Raw genomic sequence first — 26,910 nt, forward strand, 5'->3', positions numbered from 1 at the left:
TCATTACTGTTTGGACCACAGCAGCTGACCATGCATTACAATTAAGACACCTGTTGTAAGTCCAGAATTAAATTTAAGTTAGATGATAACTCAGAGTAAAAATACCATTAATGGAAGCATTTTTCTGGCATAAATTAATTTGAAGCAGTTTATTAATATGATCCAAATAACATGTTATTTGGATATAACATGTTAACAGAGTAAAATATGACATGAAAAGCTGTTTGAAATATGCCAGTGGGTGAACTTGCTTTCTTGCCTTTTAAGGGAAGGAAAAATAAAACACAAACTGTCTACAAATCATTATTAATTTAAAGCTGCAGAGAGCACCATTTTATGATGTATCCGAACATACTGATTCATAAATTTGAATTAAATTTATTTAGAGCAGTATCTTTTAGTGAATGTATGTTTTGATTTTTAAATAAGGAGAGACACATTACAGTAAAAGATTTGAAAAAAACCCCAGCTCTTTCAGTGCTTTGCTTTTTCAATAACTCAAACACTAATAGCTAAAATCCAACAATAGTTCAGACAGTGATTCTACTACTCCCTTGGTGGCCTTTAAGACCTTGGTTTCAGTCACTAATCAAGATACTAACAGACCTTTCTCTATTATTGGGAACGATATCAGGTTTCATAATTTCTCTGTAAGAAATAGAACACTTATCCAAGCAAATTTAGTATTAATTGCATGTTTCACTTCAAACAGCCAACAGGATTTTTACTATCAACATCTACCCAGGTCACCTCTATTACAAAACCTGCAGACCAAAAATAAGAAAAAGTCTCAGAGGCAATGCCAAAGATTTCCTATAAAATTACCCTATGTTTTCTTTAGATAATACAAATTATCCAGAATGGTTTGTAACAAAATGATGTCTTCCAATTATACCTTAGTTTCTTTTTGTTTCTCTGAAACTTTCCAAACATAAACGTTTGAAAACAAAAGAATGATTAAAGCTGTTTCTCTAACAGAGGATGTCCATTTTTCTGTTGTGCTACAACAACCATCAGGCTGATATCTCAATTTTAATTTGCAAGAAACATTTGTGTAAAACACTTGCAAAGCATAGAAAGATGGACCCATTGTCATCACATAAAACCTAGAAGTTTCAAGAACAAAAAGAAGGACATTTCCCTCCCCACTCATTATTCACATATGTGCTCTTTTATCAGATGGTACAAAGCATTCCCAATAAATGTACTGCATGATTTAAAAGAAATCTACAAAGAATAACTCAGTCTTAAGGAAGGCCTAACATCAACATTTCAATATAAATGGCATATATATTGCCTCTTTTGGACATTAAAGGGTTGATTTCTACCATACACATAATAAGGGGGGAAGGCTGTTTCTGTTACTTTGTGTTACCCATCTGTTCAATACATGCAGTCTACTTCTATCCAATGATGCTTACTTATTCCTGGAATTACTCTAGCCTTTAATGAGGTTTTAATACACATGGACCTCCTATGGTTTAAACTGAAAACATGGTGAACACTACAGGGAATTATTTAAAAAATGGGAATGAAAGTGTTTTGGGGCTACAGTGTTTGAAAACACTGAGACTGCAGCTTGGCATTCTTGATGGGGAGCAAAGAAAATTACTTGCCCAGAGACAACTATGTTGTCCTGAAAAACACAAGATTATCTCCCACCAACGTCAACCAGAAGCAATGGAAAAAGGTACAGTTGTACATTAAAAAATCTATATTCTGCAACAATACTGTGAACTAAGAATTTATTACTTCTAACAGCACAGAAACTGGATCCCTGAAAATTTGCTCCAACATACAGAATTCAAAAAATCAGTGACAAAACCAAGGGCTTCTACATGCTAGCTCAGTGCATTTTTGGTTCATGGGACTGCAATATGCGTCAGAACTACTTCCAAAGTCAAAGTAATACAATAAAAGTTTCCATGATAGATACATCTTGAGAACAAATATTTCAAAAGATGTTTAATTTTTAATGGCATTTTCAGTTGGTTAAAAAGATCATTTTCTCAATAAAAAAGAATTACATCAATATATTTCAGAAGAGGCACAAGACTACAGCTATGATCCGTTGGCTGCCACTATCAAAGCCTCACAGAAGCACACACACACACAAATATACGTATATGTATATATGTTTATATATACACATGCACACATATATATACATACATATATACACATATATAACAATTTCACAGTCTAGTTCGTTTTTGTCTATATATTTTAAGAGGTCCAAGATGCTGGATGATTAATACTCACACAGGGAATGTTTTCTTGATCTGAAATGTTATGCTTGCAGAGCACTAGAAATCAACCACAAGATGCATTCATTTTCCAGTATTCATGGAAGAGATGGACAAAATAGATAGGTCAATCATGTTCTCAGAAGTTAATCACAAGCCAGTAAGTACACACAACTGCATTCACAGTTTGACCAAAATGGAGTCTCTTGAGACTGTTCAAGATGAAAAATGATCCAATAAGCCTTTGCCTCCTCTATACACATTCCTATACCACCTAATGCTATCAAAAGACCAGTGGCTTCAGTGTCCACACAATATTCCTACTGAAGCATCTTATGACAGGCTAACACTAATAAAATTCATGGCAAGAGAGGAACTGGAGGCTTTGCAGAGAGAGGCCATGCCATTCAATGAGTTTAGTTTTAGAGACATTAAGCTAAAGGCAGCAAACACAAGTCACTGTGACTGAAACCTTCATATCTCTACAAGCTCTGGGCCCTTAATTTGCAACAGGCAGTCCAGAGCACTGAACCACATCTCAAAGATGCACACCCTCCCTCAAATCCCTATCCAGAAAACATTCTTCTAAACATATATCTCAGAGAATACTTAGGCCATACTGTTCTCATGCATATGGAACCATGACAACTTTATTTTCCTTAATTCTTTACCATCCCCAACAAACCCCTTTTCAGTAGTCAACGTGTCATTGCAGATCTTGGATTGAATGAAAAAGCTTCATTCAACCATTAGTAAAGAGCAAAGAAGAAACTGAACTGAATGTATATATATCAGGCTTTCTCTTCACTCTTCTGATCCCTTAGAGTTCACTTTTACATCACCATTTAAAAGTTTAGCTCAAAACAGGCAGATTTCCAACCCCCATTGATTAAGGAAGCTAGCACTTGGGAAGCTCATCACCCAAACTTGCTGTATCACATTAGTGATGACACCAGCTTTTGAACCACTTGCAGAAAATGTCCCAGATGAAGTCCAAATTTGCAATCCAGACAAACTGAGCCCCAAAAGACACTAGCAGGTGGCTGGACAGTAACAAACAATGGCTAAGCAGCAACTACTCATGGTAGAGGCTGCCCTGTATGTTCTGCTGATGTCCTCCTTCAGAGACACAAGAAGAACTGAATGCTCCTTTACTCTTATTATTTTAGAAATGCTCTGATGATCATGCCAAGATCGGAATTGTGACCCCTCCAACACCAGTCCAACAAGCACAGTAGCAGCACAGCCAGTAAATCAATCTTCTTCACAATACAATATAAATTGTATCATTGTATCATACAATACAAATCGTATCATTGTTCTGGAAGCTGTGGCCTAAATAAACACACTAAGGCTGTGGGAAAACAAAACAAAACAAGTCAAAACCAAAAACCAAACCAAACCAAAAAGGAAATAGGAGAATAAAAAAAACAACTCCAGGGACAAGAGACAAGCTACATGCTCAAACTGTCCCTGTCAGGGTGTTGTGACATTCCTGAGGTCTGTTCCCTGTGAAAGGCTGGATTACTAGCTGGGTTATCAGCATACAGGCTTTAACCTTTAACCTAGTCCTGAAGTGGTCAGGCAGTTAGAATAGATTATCTTATCTAAGTCCTTTCTACACAATGCTTCTATTCTATTCTATATCACAATATTTTAGCTGTGATTGATCTCCTCAATGAATAAATACTTATTTCTTTGAAATGTACAAAGCTCTTTACCTGAACAACTTTATCATTCTCTGCTGTTTCAAAAGAGCTAAAAATGCCTAAAGAAAGGAACTTTAAAAGCATTTATTTATTTTACAGGTTTGATAATTGCACAATATTCCTGTGAAAAACTGCATAGATCTGAGGTCTTGGATAGCCACACTGGGATTAGCATTTACACTTCTGCATTTACACAAAGAAGGTGGGGAGATCCATGGTGCTAAGATTTGGACAGGCCTTGTTTTCCATGAACTTAATATTTACAAAATTTTCTAATAAATGAAGGAGTATTTTTAAAAAAAAATGTAGAATAAAATTGCAATTAAAATCAAAACAAAACAGGATGTTTCTCAAAAAACATGTAAAAACAACTTGGAAACTTCTTCTTGTAGGTGGTTGTGTGCAAAGAGCAGCAGGACATGGGCAAAGAAGAAAAAAAATCACAATAGTTATTGCACAGAAAGGGATTACCATTGGTTTAGAAAGACACAATTTGCTGGAGACAAGGATAGTATTTAGAGGTGGTATCTGTACATAACTGTCCTCATTTCATACTCTTCCCCAGGCATCCAGAAACAGGCAAGGTCACAGAAGGGATATTGTGTTAAATTCACCTTTGTTTTCATTTGATATGAATGCTCTCTTTTTTAATCAGCATGTATAAACATCCACACTGATAGAATTCTACCTTCTGCCCCCAAATTATCACGTATGCTTCATCAAATCCAGCTAAGTCCATGCTGTCCTGTGTGTCCCAAATATCACCACACTTAACACAGGGAACTCCATAAAAAACATATTCTTACTGAACTGTGAGGTGGAAGAGCATGAAAAGATATATCTTATGAAGAAAGTATTGCTTTAGAGGAAAAACAGTTTCATATAGAAACTCTAAAGAAAGCCTAAAAGGAAAAGGAAAACTTCCTAAAATTGTTATTTGTTCAAAGGGAAAACAGCCAGAGCAGCTCTAGGCATACTTCTCCTTTAGTTCTCGTAATTTCAATAAATCATATGCAAGATAAGTATTTGTAGAACAGTTGTCTTCATTATTATGCAGAATTACATTAAATATCTTTCTATGATTTAGAAACAGATGAGATTTCCCAGGCTGCTGCTTCCTTCTTTTTTTAAATATATTTACATGTCTGCATATGCACCTATAATGTAATTAGGGGAAAACATATATATGCTCTCAAGTTTTAATAAAATTTAGTTTACTTTTAGTGTTGCATACACAAAACACTAAGTGGTTCTGTATGCTCTATTAATTAAGCAAGGGGGAGACAAAAGAATGAAAATTATGTAGGAAGAAGGTAAAAATTCCATCAGATCTAAATACTGGAATAATTTACTCTTATTTACCTCTCTAGTCAAAAAACATGAAAATAAACCTCACACAGCTCTATCTACAATCCAAATCTTAAAGCTTTATAACATGACAACACCTTTGCCTCATTGTTCCTTATTCAGAAAATATAAAGCAGCTCTCAAGAAGCAAATCTTTAAGGAGCCTGAATATTTTTTCTGTTTGAAGGAAATAAACCTCTCATCCCATGACAGCAAGACCCCATTATAGAATGTGCTAATTGGCTGCACCCTTTGGGAACTCAGCACACTCCACCTTTTATTTCAAGGCTGACACTGCACCTTAGTGTGAGGTTATCACATTAGTCAGTCCCTGTTGTGAAACGCCATGTGTGAGACTAGAATCTAAGTGCAAAATAACCAAGATTCACTCTGACTTTAGTGTCAGCACAAGGTTCCTGTCATATGCCACTGAGTGCATGTGATGTGCCTTTGCTCACCTTACTTGTACAAGTTTCATCAAAAACTTTTCAGTTTGGATACTGTTGTCACTTAATGAATGCCTGTTGTTACTTCTTTCATGTTAAAAAGTGACTACCTAGCACAAAACAAGTTATCATCTGTTTTTATTAGAATTTTCTTTATCAGCTTTAGGAAGGCAAGAAACCCTGCAACAGATCCTAATTTTCACACAGCCTTATCCCTGCACATTTAAGAACAGTGAATAACATGGAGATAAATGTGCATTTGAAAGGTATTCCTGTGCTAACAGAGGCTGCACAAGCTGTCATTTTGAAAGATGTGAAAAAAGATGCTTGAAGAAAATCAGGAAGGCCACAACTTTGTTGTCCATCTACAAACCACTGTAGAATGACTAGAATAAACAAGAATAAACCTTGAGATTCTTCACTGTAACAGCTTAATGAGAAAGAACTAAATTATACCCACACATTCAAAAACCCCTTAAAGAATCAAAAACCACTGTCCTTACTCCCTCAACATGCCAACTCCATGTGTGAAGCCTGAGCATAAGCTGAACAGCATCAGTTCTACATGCACTGAACCACCCAGCTGGTATAATGAGATGTCTGATTTTTGTTTCATAATATTACATCAGGAATCACAAGCACATGAATTACTTATGTACAACTTTTCTGAAAAACATCTAATAGAGATCACTTTTATCAAGTACTGAAGTATTCCTTCATTGGCTACATAGCCTGGCATATGCACACACATTCCCATTTCATCAAACAGACAAAAATAGTTGGGGCAAAATGCTGGTTTTTAATACCTAGGCAACCTGTCTAAGAGTATAAAAGCTATACCTTAGAAAGAAATCAAGCCTAACCAAACCCCTAAATGTGAATTTGCATCTCACATTCTCTCTTAGTCAATTCTCCTATCATATTATTAGCCCCAAATATTTCTGCTGCTTCCTCTCAATTCAGGACATTGAAAAAAAACCCAATCTACATCACCAATGTTAGGAGCCACTCACTTAAATTCACACTAACTGTTTCCTCTTCCACAGGCTTTTCCACAGGCTTCTGAAATTCCAAAATCTTGAAAACAGACAAAGAAATAAACTTTTGCTCTGAATCAGATGAAGTAAATTTATGTAGTTGAAATAATGAAAGAAATTAACATTGACAAAATCTTTTACGACATCTTCTGATTTATAAAGAATTGATTAGTACCCACTGTGATTGAAAATGTGGCTACGTCTAATGAACACCTTCTCTAATGAATACCTTCTCCAATACTTGCACAATGCCACTGCATGAGTGGCATTTATGAAAAACCTCAGATATCAGAGTATTGACATCAGAAATGGATCCAGCCATAGAAATATTTCAGATTTTTATTTTTCAAACTACTTTTTCATTCCATAAGGAGGGATTTTTAATACTTCAAATACTTTATTGTATTAAGACACGGAGAGGAATGTAAATAAATATATATGTATCAGTCACAGTCCAGGGAGGAAGAGGAGAATGAGGCAGCTGAACACATTCTCAGGGCAGTGGATATGTCAGGCACTACCCTTAGATCTTGGTTCAGCTCATAACAACTCAGAGCTTTGACTTCCTAAGCCATGATATTTCTGATAATGTTCTCTAAATTGTCCTTCTGACTTCAGGGTTCACTACTTTTTATGAGAAAGTAGGACTCTATTCAACTTCTGGGGGAAAAATGAAAAAAAAAAAAAAAAAAAAAAAAAAAAAAGGTGCCTGCATTTAAAATCCCACTTGAGAGTGCCTCTGTGCTTACATTTAAGCAAAATATCTTTATGGCTTAACACCATGTATAGCTTTTATTGTGCTGCTTCATTTCTCAGCTCTTTTTTTTTTTATATTTTACAGAAATTTTTTTAAACTATCAGAATTTTATCACTTTCATGAGTTTAGGGTATTTTATCTACTCTGATTTTGTGTTATAAGCATTTCAACTAATACTTCTTTTTTCATTATCCTTCTACAAATTCAGAAAAGTTATTTTCAGGATTAGAGTTATTTTGGAGATTATTCTAAGTGATTACATCAGTATTCATTCTCTTTCTCAGAATAATGATTATTTGCTAGACTTGACTGCAAGCCTGTAACAACATTTGATCGTTCATGATCTTATAGAATTTATACTGCTTTTTGCATATAGCTTCTATTTAAAAGCATTAATAATTATATTTGTAAATCCCAGATCAGCCATTCTCCTTTTGTGTTTAAGAATGCTCTTTCTTTCATTGAATGTTTCTTTTTCTCTGAGTGAACTTGCAAACATAAAAGTTGAAAGAAAGTGAGAAAATAACAGCTACTAAATTGGTCTCTAAAAGGAATGGATACATAGATTGAATAAATTAGAAGATTGTTATATCTTCTAAAGAGTTTCTTCTTTGGAGTAAACAGGAGTTTTGTCTGTAAATCTGTGTTTTTTTATTGATTAAGTTGCAATGTCAAAGAATTGTATGTAGGAGAAAAGGGGAAAAATTAATAACAGTTCTGATGTATCTGGTTTCTGAAAAAAAAAAAGAAACTGAAGCCCCAATGAGATTTCTACTATAGAAAAATATTGGCCAGATTAAGAAGAAACACTTCATGAACATGTTTTGACAGTAAAATGGGGACTAATGAGATTGTAATTAGCAACAGTCAAAGACTGTTGGAGCAGCAGAATAGATTTCTGAAGTTATTAGTGTACTACTTAATTAGTGGCTTCTATGAACCATAAAAAATGTTGATACTTAATCTACACAAGAAGACTTTAAAGGATAAGTCTAAGTGAATCTGCTGATTTGTTTACAGCATTACTTAAGCCTATTTACAAAAGAACTTTGTACAACTGTAGTGAGGAAAACATAAAAAAACCCAGGTGTGTTTAACTGACATTTCATGCCTATTATATAGTCTTGAAGGCAAAATATAAATCCAAGATTTTAAAAACTTATCAGCTGAAGCAAAATGTATAATGAGATATATAAAGGAAAACCATGATAGAAAACAGTCATGATAACATTTCTTATGATGAAAATACCATGGATCAAAAATAATTATTTTCTGTGGAATATACCTATTTCTTGACACTAATGGATGATTTGGGAACTCCATGTAATGGTGTAATGCCACAATTAATAGAGGGCTTGTTCAGAAGGTACAGAAAGGAAAAAGAGCATTTACAAGTTGCTTTGATGGTGAGGAGGATGAGCTACTACTCCTCACATTTGCCACATGAACAGCAGGAGGGGACTGTGGTTAACTAACTGCAGCATCAACTGGTTAAATTTTAGGGAAAAAAAAAAGAAAAAAAAAACTTGCAAAAAGGATAAAGTACTGAAATACCTCATCTCGTGATGTCACAGGATTCCTAACTCTGCAATTCCTGAAAAACAAATGAAGCTAAACACTCTTCAGGATACCCATGATCAAATTAGAGGATCAACTCACTCTCAACATGATGATTCTGTGTTTCTGCAGTGTAAAAATTCCTGTGTAAAATGTAATTCCTGTCACCATGTGATTCAATGTGTTTAAGTAAAACTGCTCAAGGGAGCAATACTGGGAAGGCAGGTAGCTAAGGCAATACTGATACAAACATGGGGATCAAGGAAGAGATCTGGAACATGCAGTTGAAATAGCAATGGATGAGTTAGTTTAACAGGGAATGGAGCTTAAATCACTGAGAAATCAACGAGGAAAGGCAAAAGGCACTGGGAAAGTGCCAGAGTGAGAGGGACCAGAAGCAAGGGATGCTGCTCAGAACAGCTGTAATGGAGGATGCTGAAGCTGTTGAGCAGATGAAAACACAGAGAGCAACAAAGAGGGAACATGTCAGAGAACTGCCCTGTGACAAACACACTGCATTCAATCAGCATCTTCAGTACTCTCTAATTCCTAACATCATTTTCCTTTCATAAAGAGCTCTCTCATTTGATAAGCTGGGCAGTGATATTCTGATGTGCAGAGACTCTCTAGGCCTTTGAACAACGGGAAGAACATGACACAGAAGACACACAACAGAGCAGAGAGTAAGTGCAGAAATATTCTTTGTGCTGCTATGGCTTAACCTATAGGGATGATGCAAGCAGAGACAAATGGAGTTGCTTGGAAAAAAATGCTGCTGATTCTGGGATTCTTGTTGTCTGAGTGGGTAGGCTAGCACTCAGCAAAGCAGTAACAAAAATGCATAGTAGGGATCAAAATTTGTGTTTCAAAGCAGTTACAGAAGCTGTGAGTCTCTCTAGAGAGGCTCTATAGAACCTGACAATCCCCTCGAAATTTACAAAACATGAAACCCGATGCATTTATACAACATTTAAATGACAATTCATTGTTGCTACTTAAGGCAGGCACAGGTTTGCCTGACGTCCAAAATAATCCTTTTTTCAATTTGCAACAAAGGGGAAAGGGAGATAAAAACAAGCTTATTTGTGTCATCATTTTAACTCTCTCTTGCTTCTTCCATTTTGCAATTGATAGGGTTATTTCTGCAATTCAAGAAACCCTGCACACACAAGGGTGCCATGGCCTCATAGCTGAGATGCCATTAGGGATCAGCAGACTGCATGTGCAACATGGAGCATGCCAAAAACAGGCAAACAAACAAGATTGGCCAAAGGACAGAACATGTCTCTCCTGGATAATTTGTAATTACAGTCTCATCTTCCATAGGTATGTACACGCAAGCCAGAGGGACAATCAAATTTACTTTTTTTTACAGAGCACTTTGCACAGCACTGCAATATAGATGCAATTTTCTGCCTTTGGTCTTTTTGGCAATGACCTTCTAAAATAGGAATGTAGCAATTCCAGCAAATACAACCCTCTGATGCTTTAGGTAAATACTTCATGTATTCTCTTAAAAAGAAAAAAGCCTTCCATTTGTTCTAAAAAATTTTTGAAATTTATTATGTTCTCTTAAAAGAATTATGCCTTTTACCCTGACTGATTCTGCTTTTATGAAAACTGGAAACTTGTTTCCAAGTCTTCCTCTCCATTGCTTTTTGTTACCATAAACATATATATATATATATATATATATATATATATATATATATATATATATATAAAAATGTATTTTTCTACCTCAAATCTATCTGTTCATGCACTATCAACTGTTTCTTTTCTCACAAATTGTTCTCATCTTTTTCTTACTAAATGTGCTCAGGGATAGCATGAAACATATTTTCTTTAAAGTTTCACTTTCTGATTGAGCAAAGCAGCCTCATTTAAGCTCTTCCTGCAAGGCAGGCTGAACATCTCCTTGATGCTCACAAGTACATATTTCATGCACCAGTCTTAGATATTGAATGGTTTTTCTTGGTTTATTTTATAAAGGAAGAGCCTGATTAAAACAAGTACATTGCCACACAAAATAGAAACATTTTAACCACCATTTTTATTTCACATTTTCAGTGGCTACATGGAACCTCCAAGCCAGATTCCTAACATTTTGTTCCTCCAGCCATGATCGTGAATTTGGCAGCAATGAGACAAAATTCCAGCTACATAATATATTCAGAAACTATTCAGTGTATAGGAATTGGTTTTGTATATGAATTTTTTACTACTTTAATTTTTTTCTTCCTTAATAGCCAATTCCTCAAGCGCTATTCCTTTTTGGCTGCAACACTTAATTCTGTTAACTGTTTTACTTTATTTTCCCCAAACATCAGAATATTGATGGGGAAACCAATTTAAATATCAGATGCAATATCTGATTAGATATTAAAATGTCATAGTAGTGCTATATAAATTTTTAAGAGCTTCACAAATTACTCATTTTGTATTGGGAAAAAAAATGTAAACCACTAGACAGGCCATAATTTTTAAAATAATACAGTGACCTACTCATTTACTTCAAAACCAGACACAACGCCAGTCATATCAAAATATCACCATACTCAAAAACTCAATAAAGGAGAAGTTATGTGCAAAAATGCTTCTTTACACACAACACTCTTTTCTGTCATTTCTGTATTCATTAAATATTGTTGTTTGCATTTACTGCTAGCTTTTTGGGATTCCAATTTAAATCTTTGAGAAAAACAGTCTGATTCATGTGACAATCAAAATGCAGATCATCAATGGTTTACAAGCACTACCAAAAAGGTGGAAAACTATGCTTGTATCATAGTTAAAAATACTGAATTTGGGAGCAAAGCAGGCTAAACAAGTGAGTGAGTCATATATCAGGTAACAGTGTTTGTGCAGCTTTCACATAAACAGTAGTGCTGTGATCACTCTTGAGCTGTGCATGTGTCAGCCTTATGTTCAGAAAGCATATATGCATTTTCTCTAACCAAAGAAAAATCTAAACTCAACAACAGCACTCATTATTTTTTTATATTAAACAATGCTTCAAAGCTCTAGGACAGTACTGAGCCTGCACAAGAGGCTATGTTGAATGTGTAGAGAGACTCCTATTATCAAAATCTACACTCTGCTACATTCTGATTTGACAATCTGACTCTATCCCAAAGGCTGTGCTCACCGCACTTACAACACAAGTCAAATCAAATCTGTACCAAGCCAAAAAGTAATCACCTTCTGTGAAGACCATTAGCAGATTAGGCCTCGGATAAAAAAAAAAAAAAAAAAAAAAAAAAAAAAAAAAAAAAAAAAAAAAAAAAAAAAAATAGTTACATGCATTTATCAAAGGGCAGAAAACCAATAGCTTGCACATAAGCCATCTTTTCAATTGTATTTAGGTAAGTGATTAGTCTTCCTCTTATCACTATCATTTGACTATTTGACTTCATTGTGGCCATACTGTGACCCAAATACAGTAGATATATCAACAGCCAGATCAAGTCTGATTCCAGCTGCAGGCTTTTTATGTCTGCTGATATATTAGGGATGGTAGCTCTCTTGGTTTTACTTACAAATGACTTTATTGAAATTAAGTGCATTTATGGGAAAAGTAAACCAAATTCCAGAAATCATTTTGTTTACTAGCCTTAACAATCAAAAGGAAAATGGACTGTGTGAGTGAACACACATAGTAAGAATTCAAATACGTACTGTTAGCATACTTTCAAAGGCTGCAGCATTACGAAATTATGTATTTCAGGACTAGATTAGGAACAAAAAACTGTTACATTACTTATAACTTGAGACCAAATTTGGATATTCTGGAATGAGCAAAACTTGCAGGGCAAATGAAGGGCATGAATATTGTGAGGTTTCCCTGAAGATTTCCACTGTCATTTTGTTCAAGAAATGCAATGAGGATTTTCCAAATGAAGCAGGCAGTGATTCAGGCTCTAAACCTCTTGATCCTTTGAACTCTTTGAAACTTGAGGCCATCTGCCACAGAAACTTTGTTTCCATCACTTCCAGTACGCACCCATTGCTAACCCTTTGATTTACATCATGCTGTCAGTTTTTCCTGCCATTACTATGAAAATCAGAAAGATACAGTTCTTGACAAATCAAATTGAGACCATGAAGTAAGAGAATATCCTTCTCTCTCTGACTGTGTTTTTACAGTTGCCTTATACTCCTTGGAAGTTTTATTTCACCCTCTAGTGTGTATGGTAAACTTAAATTAATTTTATGTTTTACAGGACCCTCATTTTTCTCCTGCAAGATTATTGACCAGAGAAACCTTTTCTCCTACATTCCTTTTTTTTAGCAGCTGGCATAAAGTTGGCTTTGACTTTGCTTGGTTGTTTGTTTTTGGTTTTGTTGGGGTTTTATTGTTTGGGTTTTTTGGTCAATATGCTTGCTCCATAGGCAACAAAAACCTATTTATGCTTTCTTCTAGGGCACATATTCTTACTGACTTCCACCTTCCCCAGTCTTGTAAAATAAGTATCCTTTAATATTTTCACTGGTAAGAGCCTTAGGACCTTGCTTGCTCATGCCATGCCCATTGACTTTGGTTGTTACAGGACAGCAACAGTCAGTAGATAGAATGGTATTAATTTCTATATTTTTTCTAGACTCTATCAACTAGTCTAATTGAGTCTAGTTGACATGGATGGTGGATTTGGAGTTCCATTTCATGGGTTTGTACTATTTTTTAGAGTGCTGAGGTTATGAACCCTTAAATGCTTTCCATCCATTCATATCTTCAGCTTTCATTAAGGATCTGGCTGTGTCTCAAAGTCTAAATGTATGTCATAGACTTACAGGGCTGGTGAAGTCTGTCACATAAACTACATATTTGTTTTGTACTGTGATTACAGCTGTGACACCTAAGTTAGGCTGTGTTTGGATAGCCATTTAGCATGTGGAAAAAATGAACATTATGCCTTCACAGAAAAAGAACTGTACAGACAGTTTATTCAGGAGCTGTAGCCATTGTCAAGCCCTTCACCCTGCTGAGTAGTTCAGACACAGCTACATTTCTGCCAGGAGTATTCTTGTAGTATGATTCAGATCTCCAGTTTAGGTAACAGCTGAAGCACACACATATGCCCACATGCAGCTATAATTAATACTTAACAGGAGATGCAGAAATTCAAAGAAACATGTCAACACTTAACACTTGCTTTGTCTCTGAACCATTATTTCTCTAAAGCACTCTCCACAATGAGCTCAGGATCCCCAGTTGTTCTCCTTGGTTAGCTATTGCAGCCACACATGTCAAAAGGTAAAGCACTCTTCTGTTGGTGTACTGAAGTATCTGTCTGATCCTTCTCAGAGCTTACTGTTCTCCTTTGCTGACCTGAGTGCTTGCTTCTCTCACAATTCCTTCTTAAAATATCAGACATTTGATACTTTCATCCTATTTTCCAGACTATAAATTTGCAGTTCACTGTGGAAAAGTCAGAATAAACAGGCTTTGGAATGCAGTCGTATCATAAATGACACCTGAATGGATGAACTACTAGTATCTGACAGATATACAACACTTTTATACCAGGCTTTCTACACATTGAAGATTTTAGTCCAAAAGCAAGATGTAACATATATTACAAATCATTTACTTCAAATCTTTAACAGAAAAGACCAATCAGTAAATCCAATGCAAGAAAAAGGTCCAAGCCCTCAGAAAAGCAGCTTGGTTGTAGGACATAAATAAGATCAGAAATTAAATTTAGAAAACTAAAGAAAACACACCAGAAAATAAACAGAAATCTTATCCCATACCGATTGTTTAGGTTGAATATTCAAAAAGATCCAAAAATCTCAAATTCCAGTGGGCTGATGCACCATAGAAATAGCCATTACATCATCCAAGTGACATATAAATATATGAGGTCTAAAGTTGACTTCTGCAACTGTCAATAACAAGGAGCTGGCTGTAGAAAAAAAGGCTGAGGACCACCTTTTTCATTGAAAACATCCTAAGGGTTCTGAGGTCCCAAAATCACCTAGCAACCCATTATCTCTTCCTATTCTTGGGGTATCTCCATCCTTCAAGGTATGAAACACATCTTTCAGCTCTCTGCTGCACAGACATTCTCACTTGTGTAGAGCCAAAATTATTGTTTACTGTTGCTCAAAATTCTTAACATTATGAAGATGCTCAGAATGAAAATTCATGGTAATCATGTAAATGCACACATCAGTGTTTATTTACTACTTCAACACTAATCATCAGTGCAGAGAACTCCAGCCCTAACATCGCTAATATTCAGATGTGTAAGTGTGACTTATAATTTGGGATCACATTCCATGTGTATGCAGTTCTTAAGTAAAAGGTTACACAGTCTCATTGTTACTCTCTGCACTTCACTAAAATATTGAGGTTAGAATTTGACTTAGTCTAAGATGAACCAGTTGACAGTAAACAAAATTCTTGCCCGAACATCACCAAGGTATTTCCCATGTCCTCAAAGAACATCAGTTGTTTCTATGAAATTTTCTAACCTAAATGATCACTCTTAGGTTGGTGAGATGGAAAAAAAAAACAATTATAGCTAAGGAAGAACAAATGATAGCCAGAGAGGCATTTAAAGACATTACATAAGTCTTTACTTATATCCCATATATATATGTAGCGCTTTTAGACTGCCTGATCAGACAATGTTGCCACCCACAAAGTCACCAAATGCTCAATGAAAAATAACTTTTTATATCTGCACATATGTATAGCTCTGAGACCAGGGATGAATACATGAAATACATGCCTATCTAATTATTTTTTAATTATTACTTTCCCATCACAGCTTCAATGATGAAATAGATCATTCATGACTTAACCATGATGCCACTTGGATTAATTCCAAGTTGAAGCTGTGTGACAGAGGTTAAAATTATAAAAGCTGAAGGTTAAAATATTAGAACCAACAGAAAGTGGTATTAATGGAAAACCATATATACACTTTATGGACAACAAGTATTAGAGAACTCTTTCCATCCTATACCACCTGCCAGTAAATCTCCCAAACCTCCGATAAAGAGTTGCTCTCAAATATGGAGTTCTTTCTCCTCTCACACTCCTACAAATATTAGATGACCCAAGGTCAATTAGGCGTGTTAGTCAGTACTGGGCCAAAGTCCAATTTATAATGCAATATATCATAATTTTTCAGTGTCAAAAAAGTCAGTACTGTTATTTGATTAGCCGAATCCATTCCAATCTGAAAATGCCGCTGGCTTCAATATTTTGACAAGATTGTCATCTCACTGAACTCTAAACAATACAAGCAACGACCCTTGAAAGAAAAAGCAGTTTCTGTGTGTGATTTGAGGAAGAACAAAACCAGCCATGTAGCATACATAAATATATATATACAGAAAGAATTAAAATTACGAGAGTATCGAGTATCTTTGCATATACATAAACAAATATGAAAGCTTTCAGACTGTAGATATCAAAAATACAAGTCTCTTAGCAGGAATGTATTTGTGACACATTATGCTGCAACACATCATTTATTTCACAGCAAGGAATCTGTTTCAGTGAATTTCATGTATGCAGCTCTATTAAAATTCAGATTTAGAACCATTCTCAGGGCACACAGAAAGGAGGTGTACAAGGCTTCAGCTCTCACTGTAAGGTAGAGCAGAGGACACAAAGGTGTGTCCTTCAGAAATTAGTTCAACACAGCCTTGACTTCTGAACCAAGAGCCATCTTTTGTGGCCTTTGTTTCTCTGGGATTGCAAAGGAAGGCCAACTTACCTAAAGTGACCTACTTCGTATTTAAACAATAGCCACATAAATCAGCTTTTCCACCAGTAGGATCAAATCAAGTTTGTTTAGTACGCTGATAAATAGCAATGTTAATCAGACTGAAATCAAATAGCAGCAGATTTGGCATGTGTTAATCCACTGTTTGTCTGAAACTCAGATGCCTGATTCAAAGCATCTCACATAAAAGTCTAATCTAGCACTGTAGTTCAGTTTTCAACTATTTTGGTCTTTAGCCAAAATAATGAGGGATAAAGACTGAATTTCTTTTCTTAGAGATAATATGAGGCACTCTTCCAGATACATGGCATTTCACAACAATTGCAAGTTATACACTATAAGAACTGGTAAGCATTTGTCAGCCTACAGCAATTCCCAAGAATCTGATCCATGTGTATTTGAATAACTTTTGGAATCCTGCCAGACTGACAGCTACAGTTAAAGGAGGCCAAAACTGATATGTTAAATAGCACCATGATTACTTTTTATCTTCTTTATTTGGGATAGATGCAGAATCAGCCCAGCTGCAAGCCAAGCATGACTTTTAAGTCACTGACCAGAAAAAGAACATGCTAGAGTTTGCGCTTTCTTTTCAACTTGAAATACTTTAGCTTCTATCCCAAACATTATCAATAGCAACTAGGAAAAGAATTAATCAATTATTTTTTTCAGTTAGTTGAAAATAGCAGCATTCACATATGCATAATTTTTCTGGAAGCATTAGTGGAATACTATTGGATTTTATAACAGTGGCCTAACATTTCAGGTCAACAGCAGCCCCTCTGTCAAAAAACCCAACACAATTTAAAAAACTAAATGCTTAACAGCATGTATATGGTGGCTGCACAGAATAGATGGAATGGGAAAGATGATTCTCTAATTGAGACAGGACACTATGGACCATCTTCTTCCTTAAAAAGAGCACTAATAGCATATAAAGTGAGGTATATGCCCATTTTCCTCTAAGTGAAAACCTTAAATTTGAAATAAGTGTCAAAGTGTGTAGAGCAGTCAAGTCTTCATTTTTCACAAGACATATTTATATTGCACTGCATCTTTTAATCAAACCTACAGCAGACTCTTTCACTCTACTCCTATATATAAAAATAACCATCCTTTGACTTTCATTCACATTGTGTTGCAAAATACAGTTTTGTTTTGATGTTGGGAGATTGGAAGGTGAAATGGAGGTCACCCAGCTCCCCGAGGTCAGCCAGCACTAATAACACCAGCCTCTGGAGAACATCAGCAGTGTCCCGTTTCTCTCAAGGTCAAGCAACTGCTGTAATCATTCAATGAGAGACTAATAAGACAATTCACAAGTCTTTTTTCTTCAGGGGTAAAGGACACACATCCATACTGTTCCAATGGTTTTAAAATCTTGTAAACAAACTTTTGTTCACAGAAGCATTTAAAAATATGGAAAATATGTGTAGTAGCTTCAGTAACAACTACTTGAAAGCAATATTTTTTGCTGTCAATAGAGATCAACTAAAAATTAATAAGTACAGATAACGTATAATGAAACCTGTGCACTTGGGCCTTGATTCAACATGAGCGAGTAAAGAAGAAAGTCAATGTATATGTTAATTCATTTATTGAACTATGCATATGTTCCTGCCCTATACAGAATCTTGGTTACCTGCATCCATGCAGACCCTCGCCCTGCACATTACACAGCCTCTCCATCCTCATGTCTCTTGCAGATTCATTTGAGCCAGCTTCTTCCTTCCCAGGGTTTTCCCCAGCCATGTTTTCACAAATCTCAGTGCAACATCCAGACCTAAACTGCAGGCTGCCTTAATCCTCCCAGCACGTTTTACCTTCTCATCCCATATTTGCCCCCCCACCATGCACATAACATTCAGATACAGACTTGTTTTTCCAAACAGCCATGCACAGGCAACTAAAACACAAAAAAATGGGTGCATCCTTGAAGGAAATAGGCAAATAGTATCCTGAACTTTGGGTATCAGTAAATCCTGCACCTACTTCTAAGCCATTGAGAGGAATGTAATCCACTCTAGTAGAGGCGGGATCAATCAAACTCAACTCTCTGCACAAATGTATTCTTATCCAAAAGTTTACAAAACTCCAATAGATGCCCAAGTTATTTTCAGTACCAGTAGATCTAGAAGTCTGTGCAACTAAATTTAGAAAATCTTAAAGAAATAAATCTATCTTCCTGTCTGTTTGATAAAGTTACTAGAGTATTTATTTTTCTAGTGATATTTTACTCCTGTTTTACAGTACAGTAGCTCTAGATCACTGCTGAACATGATGTTGAACAATTATTAAAAACCCTACACTTAGAAATAAGAATATTGCCAAATTACTTTGCTGCATTTCAGTTTAATGTACATACATATCAAAATGGAATGTAACATGCTGTTATACAAAAATATCCTACAATGCCAGAATCTGGCAGTAGTACTCTGAGGCAATGCTACAGGAATCCTGACCAGGTATAAACCTGTTTGTTGCATGAACTGTAATAAACTCCCAAGTCTCATTACATCCTTTTATGAGAGAGATGTCACAAATCACCAGGAGTTATAAGCAGCTGTATGTCAAAGCAAGATGTTGCTATTATAGCGAGATGACTTTCAAATTTGGAGCAAAATTGTTAAATTTTCTTTCTCTCTTGCAAAGTGTTTTGCTTCTTATTTCACCAATTTGCTCAAAGCTTATGGAGAGACTGTTGAGTATCTCTGTCAGATATCAATGACTTTAAATTTCTGCTCTGAAGAAATGTATTGTAGGTGGAATGAATTATTCCAGTCAATATATGGTTACTTGCTCTGTGACAGTGCAACATTGCAAAGAAGAGATTGTCTTCATCTTTTGTGTTTTATTTTCCACAGTAGATAGCAATCCATATTTTTGCACTTTCACTCTTTTTAGTGCAATGCACTTGTTTAAAAAGCAGCAAAGAAAGCTCATGTCAGTATGTTAAAATACAGCCAAGATCTGCAGATAAAGTGATTTTGCTCTTTGGTCTCAGATATGTCTTTTGAATTTTTTGTAATGATGACCATAGCAACAGTAGTTTGGGTGCTTTCCAAACAAAATGGTCAGCACAACAGAGAAAACTATAGGTCAAGTTTGTGTGTTTTAAAGGAAATTCTAAAATGACCAAACAGTGTTAAATGTGGATAGAATGAACTATATATATATATATAATAAGGATTTAAGAATTGTCTCCACAATATTAAAAAAATAATGATCTTTCAAAAGGAAAAGCACTGTTCTACATTATGTCCACATAACCAGAAAGCACAAATCCTCTCAGAGACAATACATGCCATAAGGGAACAACATATTATCTACAGCTGGAGTTCCTATCAGATGCTCTCTTAACATGTTAAAAACATGACATCTAATTCTGACCACCTGTGACCATTCTCTCCAGGGCAAGGTAATGGGCCAGATACTCTGCAACATAAACTCAGCCTGTTAGAACTGACTTTCTTGAAGTTAAGTTGATACACACCACCAGGCATATTTGCTGAATTTGAATCTTAAATTGCTGTTTGTCTATTTTTGGTTGGATAAGGAGAACAAAAAAAATTTTGGTATGGTAGGTTGGTATTTTGGGGTTTGAAACTGGGGGCAGGAAGGTGTTGTATATGAGGAACAAATATTTTATTGCTTGGAAATAATTGAAAGCTTTTTTTTTTTTTTAACCTTTCAAATGGAAAATAGGGGAGAAAAGTGAAAACTGTAGATACACATAAACACATATATATAAGAGTAAGTATACCAAAACATCCTTACCCTATAGAAATATCCATCTTCCTAAATAAGTATAAATAAAATGCTCAAAATATAAGTTTTCTTCTTACATAAGAAAGTTGAAAAAAACCTCTCATCAACATATTCTATTATTTTAATTGAGCAATATAGCTACAGAAAACAATACAATAAAATTAAAATATTTGGGCACTCTTAGGTCATAAGACTAGATAAGAACTTGCTTTTCATCTTACCATCACTGGGGTTTACCACATTTTAAAATGCTGGGACATCAAACAAAATGAAAAAACACTGAAGCAAAACAAATGAATAATTTTCACCATTAGAAACAGTCACCATGGGAAAAAGAGCACTTCACATACACTAATTTTATCATTTTGAATAATGCAAAGTCGATGGTTAACTATAAAGCTTGAATTATAGCTCCTGTAAATGTCTGATTAAAAATCACTCACTGTCAGCTTCACTGATAATTTGCTAGTAAATTATATCCTTCCACATATTTTTGAAATTCTTTCAAAGTTAGGTGAACTGGACAAAATGAAAATTTACATTGCAAGCCCAAATATTCCAGAGAATAATTTCTACTAGATGGATGAAAGCCAGAGCTATTCCTGTTTTACTGCTGGCTTTTGACCAAGATCAACCATCCAGTTTTGAAAACTTGTTTGTTTCTCTGTACTTGGAACTGAAATAATATTTACACTCACAGTGAACACTTCACAGTTGCTTCTCAGTCTAAACCATCTCTGCTTATCAAAATCATGTATAATTGTGACTCAGACATCAAACTGCAACAGTAAACACGCTAATCCAAAATTAAAGGTTCATTACTCACATAATAGAAGACAAGTTGAAGCATTTCATAATGACACAGAATTTCCCTTTTGACTACTTTTGATCTTCAATCTATTTTGGCCTGAGGTCAGCTGGCAAACAGATACCGTAGATTGATTTCTGTGTGTGTGTGTTAATGACTCCCCTTTCCATCCTTTGGCTCCAAATTGTCCTAAATTGGCATTGACTATGATGATATTCAGAAAACAGACTTCATAGAATTGTCCCAGTGCTGGTTATAACTAAAATTTAAGGTTCAAAAGAAAAGAGTACTTAATACTCCAAGGGATTACTGAAATTGATCTTAACACTATTTCAATATGCAGAGTTTAACTGGGTTCATCACCTTTCATTCACTGCATTTGCCTTTTGTGAGCATAGAGAAACTTAGCAAATCCAGATTTTTCTATAAATATTGGATTCTATTTCCCTTTCAAAATGAAACACAGTACATTCTGAAAGACACCAGCCTAGGAAATTTGAGCCTGAAAAGGCTGACCCCTTTCTCTCTTAGGATCAGGCAGTATCACACAGTCAGAATGTTTACTCATACAATGTACAAGATGCTTAAATGACTCCTTAACTTCTAAAAGCGTTTTTTCCTCTTGCAATGTTAATTCAAAAATCACCAATACAGAAATGACAGTTCCCTAGCAATTGCTGTGACAGAAAGTCTGTAAGGGAATGCATACATAGAGCTGGTCAGAATAAAGTTTACTCTTTCCAACAGTGGTGATGAGTTTACTCTACATAACTACTGAATAATGGCAACACAAGCATGTGGCCCATGCCTAGATACCATAAATCTACATAAACCAAATTACAATCCCTGTGTGAAGCCTTCCCTAAAGCAAAGAACTGCTGGGCTGCACCACAAGCAGTACAGGTGCCTGGCTGCTGGTGGGCAGAGAGCTGTGCCTCTTTTCAATATTGCTTTTGCAGCATTGAAAAAAAAATGCGCTACGTGACTGTCTGGATAAATAAGCAGCAAAACATGTGTGTTCCTCTTACACCAGCAGGTAATTCCTTCAATGTTACAGCAACCTGGTCTGTGCTTGGAGATTTCTGGAGCACAGGAAGGCAGATTTGATAGAAAACTACCCATTTGAATATAAAACTTCTTAAATAGCCAACTCCTGCAATTATTTTCCAGAAGCCAGTTCTTCTGTTTTGTAAGTGAAAGAGCAAACAAACTGAAGAGAATACTTAAATAGTTGTGATTTAAATCTTGTGGTCCCTTTCAGACTTAATCAGCTATCTTTTCTCATTTTATATTTGAGAACAAAATCTTCAGTCACCCTATATGTATCATAATATATTTAGGCATTCTAATTTCCAGATTCAATCAGCTCAGGCATATTTACATATTTATTAGGAGAAAGATTAATACAAATCATTCTGTTTGGATTCTATTGCAAGCTTTTTGGGTAGAAGCAATATAAGTCAAGTGTAGCCATTGCTAAATCACTAATAACCTCCTCAAATCTTGATTTTTACTATTCCAGTTTCATATGCTGAAATAATTACAAGGATAAAATGAAATGGAACTTTATAAATGGGTTTATTATTCTGATTTACAAATGAATAGAAAACCTTTGAATTCATCATTATATAGATTGTAACAATAAAGGATTTTTGCTATCATTACTCAAAATCTGAGGAACTTTATTCTTTTCTCGAACATAAACCCTGCTCATCCATTTTCATAGACTTGTCAAGAAAACATAATTATGCAACTGTCACTCAAATTAAATGAACTTAATATATTACTGTCTACAATAAAAGTGAATGTTTACCTAGGAAGCTTTTCCTTTTGTAAAGAGACAATATGAGACCTGCATTACATTCAAAATATTATTGAAATGATAAGAGAAAGAATAAAGTATAAGAATATTAATATACCTTTTAAAGGAGGCATACAAGAGAAATATTGACCTAATAATCAAGTGAAATATTACCCTAATATTGAAGTTCAGTTAAGTGCTGAGCACTGGACATGGATGCTATATATCGTAGAATTGGCTGAACATACTAAAAAACATTCACATTTCCAAAACAAGACATGCTCTATACAAAGTACAGCCACACATGTATAGGCTCTGTGTGTCACATCTTTGAAATGCACTAATTTAAATACATTGTCAGCAGCAAAAGTAAGATCAAAGAACTGAGTGGGTTGGATGTGGCCTGGTTAGTGAAAGATGAGATGGAAATGACTGACGTGGTTCAACAAAACTGCATTGTCTTGTTCTTCACAGACCGTAACAGCAAGGTTTGGGAAGTGTGGCAGCCTAAACTGGGGAGTAACAAGCTAAACTACTTAAATAAACTGGACATAGGAAAATCCACAGAATTAGAGATTATTTAGACGTGGGTGCTGAACAAAGGCTGCTGTGCCTTCAAGGCCATGTCTATGATTAAAAAAATCCTGGAGGAGGATAACGGGAGAAGTGGTAAATGGAGCTGAGCAGATGCAGGGACCCAGAGGCCTGGCCAGCCCCAGCACAGTCCCAGCCTAGGTCATGAATCACATTTTCTGAGAAATTACAATGACAGTAAGGATAATAAGGCAGTATCATGAATGTTCAAAATAGGTTTACCAACGGAAGATCATTCCTGTGCATGAGGAGAAAACATTGAAATACAACTTGATTTCAAGAAGACTTATATTGACTCCAAGAAGACTTTTTTATGTTGACTTCTGCAGGATTCTCATTAACAAGATGAGAACTGGACAGACTTCCACATGGTTTGAAAACTGTCTGGACTGTTGGGCTCTAAGTCTGGCAAACAGTAGCTCAAGTTGTAGCTGGTGTTCACTATGAAGCACAACAGCCCAGGGATTGATGCTGGGGCTCTTACTGCTCATACTGCACTGTATTTGCCATGATATTAAGGGAAGACTGCTTGACACACTGAATTGCAATTTCAACTCACAGGCACTTTTAGAAATTTGAGGACTTTTCATTGTGTCACTCACCCTTTCTAATGTACCTAAGTGTACTTAGGTGGGTAACAACATTCTGTACATCCAAGTTTCTTGCTTTTTCTAAAATGAATTTAATACAAACTAAGTACTGCTTGTGTTTGTGCATGGAGAATAGCTGTGCTAGCATTTACATCACTATTTGATACTACAGAAATGACAAGATTAGATTCCCTACCTCAAACAGGCAACTCAGAACCACGTAGTAATTTCTACTAAAGTTTTCAACCAATATAACTTGTTTCCCAGAGCTGTCCTTGATTTATATGATTTGAAGCCTACTAAAAGGATATGTTTCTAGTGAGTGAAACTTTTTTTTATGAGAAAAACTGATTCTTTCCCATTCCAAAGAGGCAGCTAAAATCAGATCTGTGATAGAAATAGCTTTCCCTTGTGGTTGCTAACCACATTTGAGTTACACATTGGAAAGAAAGAAAATGACCTCAAGTCTATGAACTGTGGCATTCTTTTGCAATCACAGATGAACAGTAACACACTGAAACCAACTCAGACCAACTGGAGACAGAAGTAACAAGCTCCCCAGTAAGCACAAGTAGATGTTTTATGTATTCTATGTAGCAGACACACAAAAATTTACAAAAAGTGACAAGAAATCTCTCAAAAACTGAAGAAGCCTACTGTGATCACAGAATTCCTCATTTCAGTCCTATATATGCTACTTTTATACAGGGTGGAACTGAGGTTCCCAAGCAGGCGGCGTCAATGTATCACAGAAATTCATGTTTTCTGGTTTGCCTCCACGGACCAAATTCCATTTAGGAGTAGGAGAAAAATCAACTGCTCTCCCAAACAGCACAGTTCAGTTTAGCTTCACCCAAAGAAATCTAATACACTGCGGGCATCCTGTAGTAGTAGGCGTGGTTAACAGGTGTTCCTCTTAAGAAACAAAAGTCTCCCAAGCCACCAATCCTCAAATTAAAAGGTTAGAAAAGGTTTACAAGAAGGCACAGGTAACATCAAAATTGCTTATAAATTTCTCAGAAAAGCTAAATTTATCCTGTTTAGCCTTCTGCCCATTTCACAGTCTTTGCTTGGACTTTCCATTGCAGATGTGGTTGTTTTTCGGAAAAAAAAAAAAAAAAAAGAAAAAAAAAAAAAAAAAAATCTGTGCCAACAAAAACTAGGGCTTTTAAGAAAAACCAAACCTTGCACAAACCAAAAACTAAACCAACATTTTCTTTAATTTTGTTTAAGAAATAGAAGGGCCAGATCATTAACTAAAATTTCAATCACAATTAATTCTCATCATAGAATTACTGCCTCACATTCTCTTTTCCTCCTCTTCTATCCAAAAGTGTAGACAACATGCCTGTAATCCAAAACCCACACCACTCCCAAAGCCAAACCAAGAAATCTAACACCTGAATGTTCCCTTCAATCCAGGCAAATTTCCTAGCTAGCGGGAAATGTAAATTTCAGATTTAAAAAAAATCTACACTTCCACAGCATCATTTGCATTTGGAGTGATTACAAAGAGTGCTGAACATTATTATTAATAAGAATCCCTGTTGTTTTACTCAGTGATTTATCACCTTCACTTCTAAGAAGGAGGAGGTCAGGCTGCAGAAAAGAAATCATTCATTCAAGGTGGCATTTCTCCTTCCATTGTCAGCTGCTGAAAAAAAAATTGGCAATTTCTTCTTACTTAAAGATTGCATAAAATGGCAGATCCTGTTCATTCTGGTTCAAAATAAAACATGCTGCCCAAAATATATTCTTCAGAGAACGCAACTTTCTAATATGATTGACCATTCTTCCTCAAATCTCCAAACAACTCAAGTCAAATCTCCAACACATAGCAGTAAATAATACTTCATGTCTTTTATTTTATAATTTATACAGAATCAGGGAATTTCAGAATTCATATTACTGCTAGAAATTACCACGTGTTCTATGACTTAAAACACTATGGTAGATGTGTTTATTAACTAGTTCTGGTTTGATAATTGCTGTGAAAGTTGACCAATACTTTTATGGTGCTGATAGATATAATAGTCAGTAATCAATCATAATGTTAACTTTCTAAAGCAATTGAAAGATTAAATGTTATAGCATTAAAACATAATGCTGAATTGACAAGTACTACATTGTTGCCTATTTTTCTAACAAAATGGAAATAATCAATCCTTCAAAGCATAGCACGTGTCATCCTGTTCCTCTTCAAAACATTTTTCATAAATCTCCCAAGTTTTTCACTCAATACAGTCAAATTTGCAAAACTCTCTCTGACAAGTTTTTTGTTCTCTGCCAATGGTAGCCAACAAAAAAGATGCTCCTCATACTCATCTAGCTGTAATTTGCTCAATTTTTTCCAACCATACACTTTATTTTCCTGTTATGATTATGGGGCATTCCCACAGAAGGTGGATTAAAAAGTGAAAGATGATATTGAGAATTTCATATCTTCTAGAAGCAAACAGGGAGAAAAGTTTCTATTTCCTGCTTAAGTCATTCCACTCCCCTTGTCAA

The 26,910-nt window shown here is 35.4% G+C and overlaps 1 protein-coding gene and 1 long non-coding RNA gene across 2 annotated transcripts in view; one reads left to right on the forward strand and one right to left on the reverse strand.

The window, feature by feature from the left end:
* The window catches only part of THSD7A (thrombospondin type 1 domain containing 7A), a 198,610-nt gene that overhangs the window by 142,548 nt on the left and 29,152 nt on the right, over positions 1 to 26,910 (reverse strand). The window lies entirely within an intron of this gene.
* Positions 11,753 to 26,910, forward strand: part of LOC136360689 (uncharacterized) — a 538,204-nt gene continuing 523,046 nt past the window's right edge. The window contains exon 1 of the long non-coding RNA XR_010743495.1: positions 11,753 to 12,394. This is a non-coding gene — a long non-coding RNA (uncharacterized lncRNA). The remainder of the gene's footprint in view (positions 12,395 to 26,910) is intronic.

The sequence above is a fragment of the Sylvia atricapilla genome, chromosome 1, assembly GCF_009819655.1.
Source record: "Sylvia atricapilla isolate bSylAtr1 chromosome 1, bSylAtr1.pri, whole genome shotgun sequence".
NCBI lineage: Eukaryota > Metazoa > Chordata > Aves > Passeriformes > Sylviidae > Sylvia > Sylvia atricapilla.